Genomic DNA, 8588 nt, shown 5'->3' on the forward strand with positions numbered 1-8588 from the left:
GGAGAAACAGAAAATAATCAACTCCATGGGAAACAACAGAAACTGGAAGAAAAAAATTCAAAGATGGAAACAAAAGCTGTAAACTACATCAAGAAAAACAGATGACTTGGAAACCCATCCCAACAATATCTGATCAACAAGACGGCTTAAATATACACATCAAGAAGAATTCTTAGAAAATATGCTGAAATCATTATTACGGACAAAAGACTAATATCTCTATAACAAATGTGAGAGTCCACAGAGGATCTGAGGGCAGGGAATGTTAGTGTGCCAAGGCCTACATTTGGCAGACTTCTTGCTCTGGACCCGAATATTCGTTTTTACACAAGCTAGAAAAAATGGACATCACATCATAATTCTTCTCATAGTTTTTTCTAAATTTTAGCACCAAAATATAAAATAACAGACAAACCTTTGAAGTGAAAATAAAGTGACATGGAAAACATTGTTAAAGGAAATTCCCAGACTAGCTTTGCTGAAGTAACAGTGATCAAATTTGGCTTACAATTGAGGTTTTGATAAACATACTCATGAATAATCATGCTCTTTGGATCCTGGGAATTGTCCATTTTAGCTCCTCTCCATGCAGTGATTGTGAAACAGACAAGTAAAACATTTACATACTTAGGTTAACTATAAAATAGTAGAGTAGGGATTCAATTACATTGTAAGTATAAGACTTAGAATGCCTTGTTTTAGGGCCAGTTTCCATAACACACCATAGGATGACAAAGTGATTCTGATTCTAAACTCAAAAGTCTCTGCCAAAGTAGGCAATAATTAGCCTGGAAAAAAAAACACCATACAAACAAGCTTAGAATGATAACAGAAAGTAGTAAACAGAAAATAGTAACTGCTACTGTTCACATGTAATCCTTACAGAGTCTGTGGGACGTACAGGAAGTTTGAGGATTTTCAGTTTTTTTGCCTTTATCTACAGCGAAGTTTTCTTTGTATCACTGTTAAATTTGTTTCCTGCATTTGTGGAAAAAGAATCTCCCTACAAGCAGTACCTCAGCAGGGAGAGATACACAGATGACACTTACAGAGAAGTGCGACCCCCATTTGGAATAATGTATTCTGAGATAGTCCACTGTAAAGAAAGCTAAGAGGAAAAGCTGACCAGACAGATCAGTTATACAGACACAGAGGGTCCTGTCTATACTGCAAAATATGCTGTGCTGAATCAGTTATATGAGGACTACTCTGTGGCTGCCTAAGCTTCTGGGCGGTGATAGAACATATTTTTAGTTGCCATGGTTACTAAACAAGTAAACGCGTGCATATGGACACAGCTGAACCAGCCTTGTCACTAATTTGGATACAAATAATTAAAAACTAATGTAGACAGGGACTTTGGGTCAACAGAAGGTATCAGCATAGCACTGAATCCTGATGCCTGTGCAAATGAGTGAAGTGACCATCATTCTGAGTTTCACAATACGGCTGTAGTGCTATGATTGACATTTAGTGCTGCACTGTTGCTCACTGCTAGCCTGATGTGTGAGAGAAAGATGAAGAGATACAAAGAAGTGAAGAGGGAAGGGAGATAGACTATACAGGAGAAACCGTGATAAAATGGTTTGTATCCTGCCATTTCTCCACTTTGAGGTATATGTAGCTGGTCAGAGAGATTATCTGTTTTAGAGTTTATGAAATCCTGGAAGGAAGGGGATGAAAAAAATTGAGACTTGGGCACCAGGGGAGTCAAGAGAATTAAAAGTAAGCAATAAGAAGACATACTGTATACAACAAGAGCTGTTACCAGCCAGGAAAAGTGTATGAGTTTCGGAAAGGGCGTGGATGCACAGACCAGATCTTCACTCTACAAACATATGAGTTTCAATGCTACAGAAAAAAACTTGTCACAGGTGCATGCTCATCTTGGCCTTCTGGGCTCCATTCTGTCCTTAGACATGCATGCACAGCTTCCAGTGATTTCACTAAGGGCTGTCTGGGTCTATCTGTTGCCTGCACTGGGCCCTATGACTTTAGTTAGTACCTTGAGTTACTGAACCCACATGTGGTAGATATTTATCCACCCTGGAGAGAGGCAATAATCAATTATTTAAAAAAAAAAAAATTTTTTTTTATTTAAAATCGGATTTTTGAGGGAAAAAACCTTTCTAAAGATAGTTTTATTTAAGATACATTATAGGTCAAGAGATCTCATAATGGAATAGAGATTATAAATTCTAATCCTATAGTATGAGACAATATATTCATGTAATGTTTAAGAAAAGTTTTGTAAGTGAGTTCCAATAGTTCATGGATTAGGGATCCAATCTTATGGGGTTCCAGGAGCTTCTGTATAGATTAGTTAGGTTAATCTTTCTATCTACCCAATGGGATTCAGTGCTCAGTCTAGAAGATACCATCAGAGATGCTTAGTTTTGCAGTTCTCAAACTGTGGATTTGTCTCTCCAGAGATAACATGCTTGTTAACAGCAAAAAATGTTTTTAAATAAATAAATAATAGAGGTGAGAAATAAGACCTCCACCCTATTGTCCTTCTGCAAATTTGTGTACACAGTCAATCCCTTACCTCTCTATAAAAGTGCAAAGTTTCAAAAAGTTGAATAGAAGATTGTTGGGGGTAGATTAGATCTGGACAAGGAGAAGAAGTCTGGAGATAAATGTGAGAAGGGAGGGACAGGGAGTAGAAACAAAAGTGAAACCGTTTGAGCAGCATATTCCAGAAGTCTTGAAGTCTTTCTGATTTGAGAGCCTTCATTGATTTGAGATCTACCATACTATTCTCTAGAAAGGAAAGCCTATAATGGCAGGAGGCCGTAAAAGAGACCCAGTTTGGGAATATTTTAATGAAGTTTCTCTATCTGTGGGTAAGACAGGCATGTGTGCAAAATGCACACAGTGCAACAAAAAAATGCAAGGCCTGGTTACCCGAGAAACAACATCATAAGAAGCATTCCTTCTCAGGAGGAAACTGCGTGGAAGATGATGAAAGGAACATGTCTGAACATGCAAAAATCTTCAGGTTGGTAAACTTTTTTTATTTCATATTTCTTTGTAAAGAACTGCCTGGTCTTCCTTCTGGACTATTCTTGAATGCTCATGTTTGAGCAAAAAAATATAATTGTTACTCTATGGTACTATCCTTTTAGATGCAGTTTTGATAAAAAAAATAAATAGCTGAAATAGGCAGATCTTCCTTTTACAATTTCACCTTTTAAAGTAGTACTGAGTGTCAGTGAATACAGTGAGTAATACTAAATGAACAGTATGGTAATAATTAAATAACTGCATTGACTTATTTTGTTTATGAGAATCCATCCTCAACATACAGGATTCTGAAGACTATCCACCTTCAAGATCACCATCATTTTCTATAGTTTCAGAGTTATCTGCCAATGATAGTTGTGACGGGTTGGATCACAGAAACCCCCTTGGAAGCTGCCACCCGATGTGCAAAGACTACCCCTGCTTCTGTTTTCCCTGCCAGCTCAGGACTCCAGCACCCTGTCTTGCTGAGCCAGACACTCCCGTCTGGCTCCAGACACAGATCCAGGGTCTGAATCACCTGTCCCAAAGCTGCAAGTTTACCTGAAAACAGCTCGCAGTAGTGCGCTTGTCTTTAGCACTCAGATGCCCAACTCCCAATGGGGTCTAAACCCAGATAAATCCGTTTTACCCTGCATAAAGCTTTATGCAGGGCAAACTCATAAATTGTTCGCCCTGTATAACACTGATAGAGAGATATGCACAGTTGTTTGCTCCCCCAGGTATTAATACATACTGAGTGAATTACTAAATAAAAAGTGATTTTATTAAATACAGACAGTAGGATTTAAGTGGTTCAAAGTAGTAACAGACAGAACAAAGTAAGTCACCAAGCAAAATAAAATAAAATGCGCAGATCTATGCCTAATCAAACTGAATACAGATAATTTCCTCACCAGTTCCAGAATGCTCCCTTTTACAGGCTAACCTCCTTTTAGCCTGGGTCCAGCAATCACTCACACCCCCTGTAGTTACTGTCCTTTGTTTCAGTCTCCTTCAAGTATCTGGGGGGGGTGGAGAGGCTCCTTCTTTAGCCAGCTGAAGACCAAATGGAGGGGTCTCCCACAGGTTTAAGTAGACTCTCTCTTGTGGGTGGAGATCTCCCTCCTATGCAAAGCCCAGCTCCAAGATGGAGTTTTGGAGTCACCTGGGCAAGTCATATGCCCCTGCATGACTCAGTCTTTGCAGGCCGACGCCATTGTCCACATGGCATCTTGCATGTCTCCAGGAAGACTTCTCATGTGGATTGGAGCATTCCAAGATGCATTGTTCCCTGTCTCCTGATTTCTAAGTGTCTCCTGATCAGGTACTTAACCTGGCAAATTCCTTCCTAAAGAAGCTGACCAAATGCCTCACAAAGCTTACTTAGAAATCAGGCAAGCATACAGCCCATATTCTTAACCTAGAGTAGAAAATGATATATATGTACAAATAGGATGAATAGATATAGTAGATCATAACCCTTACGGAGATATGTTACATGGCACAGGCAGCACAAAACATATTCCAGTTATGTCGTACATACATTTATAAGCACCCCCTCCCCATAAAGCCTTATGGGGTACACTGTCACAATAGTGTTTCAGTCACATCATGCATGTCACATAATCACAGTATATCACCTGTAGCAAAAAAGAAAAAAAATCTCCATCATCCAGAAACAACCATAGATAAGTTTGTGATAAGAACCAGCAGATTACAAAAAGAGGTAATTGATGAAAAAATTGCCCGGTTTGTTTATGCAACAAACTCTCCTTTCCGTATGATTGAGAACCCACACTTCATTAACATGGTTCAGTCATTAAGGATTCAGTCCACCCAACAAAGCAGATGTCGCAGGCAAATTGCTGGATAAAGTGTATGAAAGAGAAATTGAGCAGTGTGCAAAAGGTCTAGAGGGTAAAATTGTTAACCTGAATCTTGATGGGTGGAGCAGTGTCCACAGTGATCCTGTGGTATGTGCTTGTGTGACAACAGAAGAAGGGAATATCTTCCTTACAGAAACAATTGATACATCAGGAAATGCACACACAGCAGAATACTTACAAGAAGCAGCAGTAAACTGAAAAAAAATTCAAATGTCTAGTACGCAGCTTGGTCACAAACATTGCTGTAAATGTATCCAAGATGAGAAGAAATTTAGAAGAGCGTGAAGAGAGTCCCAAGCTAATAAAATACGACTGCAGTGCTCATTTGATGCACCTCCTAGCCAAAGACTTCAGTGTTCCAGAAATAAAGGCTAATGTTGTTGAAATTGCAAAATACTTCCATAACAACCACTTTGCAGCAGCTGCTCTGAAAAAAGTGGGAAGAACCAAGCTAACTCTCCCACAAGACGTGCGATGGAACTCAGTAGTGGACTGTTTTGAGCACTATATCAAGAACTGGCCTAATCTGATGACAATAGGGGGACGAGGGGGCGGAGTCGGGGAGGGGGGGGGGCAAGAGCCTGTGCACCAGAGCGAAGGGACAAACAAGCAAATATCGGGACGTCTGGTCACCCTAGTTATCTATGACATGGACATCCAGCAATCATCCCTCCATAATGCCAACTATAATAAACTTCAGAGCTAAGGGTGAACTATTCAAGAAATATGTTTGCTGATGATGTTTTTAAAGAAAGTCACACCAGTGAACTGGTGGAAGTCACTTAAACACGTGGATTCAGAGACTGTTGAAGTGATAATCTCACTTTTAACAGCAGTAGCTTCTTCTGCTGGTGTAGAAAGAATATTTTCTTCTTTTGGACTAATTCATTCCAAGTTGAGAAATCGTTTGGGACCTGAAAAAGCAGGAAAGCTTGTTTTTCTTTTCCAAATTATGAACAAATAGGAAAATGAAGGTGAAGACTACTAAGTTAGCTGCAGAAGCCAATATTTTAAGTTTCTCATGTTGACTTGGCTGACATAGTCTATTTAAATTTTTTTAAAAAAATATTTCATTTAACTTTTTTAGTTAAAAACAATTAACAAAAACAAACCTGATTTTAAAAAACTTGAATGTTTAAATTCAAAAATTCATATGCTTGTTTTGTTAAAATATTATGTTTGCTCTTGAGGAAAAAAATCCAGAATACATAACATTATTGTTTTAGTTAAATAAAACAATTAAATGTCTGTCTGGTGATTGTTGGGATATATAAGGGTTAAGTAGAGACCTGGGAAACAGCTGGTGTGCTGGTATGGTATTAAGGAGTAGAGTCACAGGCCGGCACCGTTTCTGTGCCTGACAGAATAAGTGTCCATCCCTCGCCCTCCCTTTCAGCTTGCTGGGAATAAATAAGTGTTGCAGCTGCATAAGAATTGTAGTTGTCTAAAGGATACTTTTGTGTAAAGAAGTGTTCTCTCTCCCTCCCTTCCTTTCCCAGCTACACAAACGAGCTCAGGTCATGGTCCCTCCCTCACTCCCTCCCCTGAGAACTGCTGATTAAGGGAACTTGTAGCAACAATTATTGCAAAGAAATGTATGTATAATATGCGTAATGCTGTAATCAGTCAATAGGGGTGGGTATAATCATAGTATGGGAGTTTATTACTTAATAAGGTTTTTTGGGGTGTTGTAGCGAATGTAGGCGTTTACATACTAACTTAAATAAAAGAAGTGTTATGTAACTAATCCAGTACTCACTCGACAATTCTGTTGAGGGGAACAAGTATTGCAATAAAGAAGCTCGTACTCAAATCCGCCTCTGGGTCAACCTGCTCATTCTTCTCTAACAGTGATGTTCTCCTCCTAATACATCATGGCAAGAAAATCCTCCAAATATTAGCGATTAACCAGTTGAATTGGAGATAGTTCACCTCCCAATGACTTCATAAGTATCTGCTTCAGTTACCTTTGGTAAACAAAATAATCATTCATTTTCTGATATAGCTGTAAAACTATTCTGAAAAGTTTTCAAAATAAATCACTTAAAAAATGTATAGTGTTACCTTCTAAAAATAAAACCTACATCTACCTCTGAGTTGTGAAGAACATGTATTAAGGTTATAGCAACCACCAAGAATGTACTTTTTATGTAGAAATCCATGATTAAACCCAGTCTTCCTGACTAGTGATTTAGATCAATTTGATTTAAATCAAATTCACCCTACTTCTCCCTGATAATAGCTAGGGATAGTTGAAGCTCTGGACATCTTGGTTGGTTGATTCTGGACTCTATTTACATATTGCTATCCTTCAGACATATAGGATGGCTAGGATTTCATTTGAATCATGTAAAGACTTATAAATGCTACACTATAATGCAAGTGTACTATTCCCTTCCAATAAAATGGTGCAAAGGAAAACATGTATAGACAATATTTTGTCCATATGCAATTACACTAATTCAGTATAATACAGAAAACTAAGGCAGAGACTTACTAAAGTTAGAGAAACCACTTAAACCCTTTAAATATATCAGCATCTCTTTCTCAGAGACAAAACACAGACATGCTATGGATGGACACACGACGCCCTTGTGCTTCTTTCTCCTCCTTCTCTTTCAAAATGGAGAACTCTTCTGTAGTTAACAAGTTTAAGTGCCCGTCCCTGTGTCATGCAAAGGTCAGGCTCTCTCCTCAGTTAAATCCCTCAGTAGATCATTCTTGGTTGATAAGGGATTCAGAAAAACATTTTCCAATAAATAGCCATAATAGACATTTTCCAATAGTCTAAGGAAATCTTTGGATGTTTGTGTGATGTTTTCTTGCGCAGATCTTTTATAGTTGGTACATATCTGATTGTAATGTTCATCCTTCTTAGAAACTTTACATATATTCTTAAGAAAACTTATTGACCTCTTTACAGAGACAATCCACTAGTATCCTGCATCATCATCTGTCTTCCTCAAAGAGAAAGATCTTAACAAAGTCTTTTATGACTGATGGCCAGAACTGCCCACTGTAGCAAACCAGCTATACTTTCTGTTTGATTGAAATGATATTGAACAGCGTTTGAAGGAATGCAACTGTCAGGTGAGACTATTGTTATTCTTAATATTTCTTCTGCTGTCGTAAAACAGATGAAAGACTCTTGACTGCCACTGAGATGTGAGTAAGAACAGATAGGGTTTCTGGGAATCCGTAAGGAAGCTTGGCTGCCAATTGTCTGGTTAATGTAGCGTACAATACTAATAATACTTCAGTAAAACATGGAAAATACCACACTCTTTGCCAATCACAAGATGGTATGTCAGCCACATTGTGCTTCAAGCCAAGTATAACTGTCAGGTGTCTGCGCCATGGGGCTGAGTGTGCATGAAGAGCATTGTTTTAGAATAGAAATCAAAATGATCATGATAAATTGGAGAATTTAAAGAGAAAATTCTATTAAAGCAATAAGAGGAATTCTATTCAAGCAAACACAAAGTACAACACTTAGAAAGGGAAAATCAAATGTACAAATACAAAATGGGAACAAACTGGCTAGGCTACAGTACTGCAGAAAAGAATCTGGGGATTACAGCAGATCACAAATGGAATACAAGTCAGTAGTGTGAGGCTGTTACAAAAAGATAGATGTCATTTTGGAATATATGGGCATAACGATTGGGGTCCCGCAGGGATCAGTTCTGGGTCCAG

Source organism: Malaclemys terrapin, chromosome 6, assembly GCF_027887155.1.
Source record: "Malaclemys terrapin pileata isolate rMalTer1 chromosome 6, rMalTer1.hap1, whole genome shotgun sequence".
Classification (NCBI taxonomy): domain Eukaryota; kingdom Metazoa; phylum Chordata; order Testudines; family Emydidae; genus Malaclemys; species Malaclemys terrapin.